Source organism: Electrona antarctica (assembly GCF_951216825.1).
Source record: "Electrona antarctica genome assembly, chromosome: 2".
NCBI classification, from domain to species: Eukaryota; Metazoa; Chordata; class Actinopteri; order Myctophiformes; family Myctophidae; genus Electrona; species Electrona antarctica.
The window spans coordinates 25,294,143-25,296,921 of record NC_136807.1 but is presented as its reverse complement, the minus strand read 5'-3'; the positions used below and the strand labels follow the sequence as shown (position 1 = coordinate 25,296,921).

Below are 2,779 nucleotides of genomic sequence, written 5' to 3'. Positions count from 1 at the left end.
ATCAAACCCAGCAGGTCCATTGATCAGTTCCACCATGTTGAGAACACTGAATCCAACTGTAGTCCCATAAGCGGTTACTTGTATGATTGGCTTGGCAGGAGATTTGAACTGGAAACACATAAGGATTCATAATGCGTTTCCGGTACAAATCAGCCGACTACAGTTAAAGCCAAGGACATAGAACTACAGTTGGGGGGGGGGGGGGCAGTGGCTCAGGAGGTCGAGCGTTCGCTTGGGAAATAAAGGTTCCCAGTTCGATGCCGGGCTCCCCCTGGGTTAGTGCCTAACAAAGTGTACTTGAGCAAGACTCTGGACACCCAACCACTTCCGGTGAGTAGGTTGGTGCATCGCATGGTTTCCTCTGCCCTTGGTGTGTGAATGTGTGCGTGAATTAAAAAAGAATTAAGTGCGTTGATAAAGACGCTGCAAATGCACCATCTCCGGTTATGCAGTCTATTGGCAACTAGTTGGTACATGTCCATATTTTGAGGAAATCTAGGGACATAATATAATCCCCGTTTGGTCCTGTAGGAGACCAGACTGAGCCTGTTTGGCCTTGTATCATAAACCAGGCTAGTGAGTGACAGTAGGATAACCACAGACTGACTGACTGACTGACTGTCATCTGAACGCATTGGAAGTTGAAGCCATTCAACACTCCGCCACCATCAACCACGGCTTGACAACTTGGACGCCGGTGCACTTGTCGATGCTTGAGGCCATGGGGCTGCTCGGTGCGCTTCATCAAGTGTTAAGGCCTTGATGTCGGCTCACCTGCCTTGTTTTCAAGCGAAGGCCCAGAAGCCTGAGGGCTTTGCTGTCAGTCAGCGCACCTGCCTTGTTTTCAAGTGAAGGCCCAGAAGCCTGAGGGCCTTGCTGTCAGTCAGCGCACCTGCCTTGTGTTCGAGTGATTTAAAAAGTCATGCATTTGTTGTAAAACCTTGCAAGTACATACTGCCCGCATGTCAGCCAATCACGTCGGAACAGTTAATGACACCGTCGAAACACATATCTTCCTTTCCTGGGTTGTCCTGCAGTGTGATTGGCTGCTGTCCCGACATACGAACCAATAAAATGACATTGTTTAGTGAAATGATGTACGCGTTATTATTGGCGACGATGCACTTAGCTTTAACTTCATATTTTACACTTCACACATCTACAGCTTCATCTCTTGACAGGAAATGTTCAATATTACATAATACATATACATAAAATGTAGTCCTTTGTGTAACAGATTTTCTTCTTTTTTTCATATTTTCCAAGCCTTTTTACGTTATTCAAAAACCTGTCAAGGCCTGGAAACGATGAAATTCAAAACAAACTGAACCAGACTAGCTCTATTTATCCCAGAAATAGAATTAGACTAGTGTTGTTTGGCCCCGAACTGAAGAGCACGCTACTAATAAAAACCTCTCATCTCCATAGTGTGATTTTTACAAATCTATCCTATCCCCGGCCTTAGGTCACATGACACACCTGGTCCAATCAGCTGGCATTCTCAGGAAAACACTGAACTCTGGGTAATGAAGTCCAGAGTTTTCTCGTTAAGTCAAAAACAAACGGTAAAAATAACAACAAACATAAAAAAAAGAATAAGAAAAGCTTCTTACAGAATATGAACAGATTGATCATAATTATGTTCTTCAGCTAACTGACCACATTTAGTCACTACATTATCATAATTATTATTATTATTATTATCATTAATTATCTTACAAAAACAAAATGAACAGTGCAATCAAAAGGATTTAAAGTCTCACTCGGTCTGCAGGAGAGAGAGAGATAAGAGAGACGGGGCTGAAAGATGGAGAGGAAGAACAAAAGAGACGGATAGAGGGATGAGAAGAGGATAGAAAGCAGGTTGGCGGTGTAGCATGGAACAGAGGAATGGATGGATGATGAATGGATGTACGGAGAGAGGTAGGAAGGAAAGGATAGACCGATAAAGGGATGAAAGGAGGAGGACAATGAGGAAGGATGGATGGATAGACTGATGAATTAAGACCACCTAACGGTTGACCCACTTGACCACAAAAGAATTCTAAATTATTTCATGAATAGAAGCTCTACAAGCCACTGCTTTGATATTTTGCAGAAAAGTAACAGCCTCTTTGCCATGCATTCCCAGGATCGCAGAATGACAAAAAACCTACACCGTTGTGTGTACCACGGTCCATATGCTCCACTGCCAGCTCGTTTTTGATCTGCTCTCTGATATTTAGGGAATATTGACAGAATTGTTTTAATTTTTTTCTCCCTGCCTACAATAGCCAGTCTACAAGCTCAAAACACTTTGCAATGTGACGATATGTGAGCTTGTAAATTGTCTATTTTTGCAGATTGTTTGCCAATTCACGACACATGCCCAGAATAGGGACGCCAAGGGTTCATGTGGTTAATGCGTTACTGCGGTGTAATGAATGTTTCACCTTGTTTTCAAAGCATGAAAATAATGCTCTGGTTCCCAAACATTTTAGCTGGAGACCCAAAAAATAGTTTGCCCGGGACCCAAACTAGTGAAAATATAGCAGATCTGCAAGCTCACCCTGTGTCGATTCACGCTGCATTGCGAGCTTGTAGATTGGCTATTTTCACCACTTCATAAACATTTGTTTACTGATTTATTATTGTTTTTTCTTTCATTTCATACTGAAAAAAATCATTGTATTTTGTTTTTAATTAATGGAATTTTTTGCTTTTTGAGGAACGTTTTTTGAAAAGGTTTTGAAATAATAATTAAAAACAAAATTTGGGAAACAAAAATAAAGGGACACAT

At 41.7% G+C, this 2,779-nt stretch overlaps 1 protein-coding gene across 2 annotated transcripts in view; it reads right to left on the bottom strand.

Moving 5' to 3' along the window:
• Positions 1 to 2,183: 2,183 nt before the first annotated feature.
• The window catches only part of LOC306943559 (ADP-ribosylation factor-like protein 8A), a 6,081-nt gene continuing 5,485 nt past the window's right edge, over positions 2,184 to 2,779 (bottom strand). For both annotated transcript variants that reach the window (XR_013792424.1, XM_079529961.1), the window contains one exon: positions 2,184 to 2,779. This exon is cut by the window's right edge. The gene's annotated coding sequence lies outside the window, so the exon portion shown is untranslated.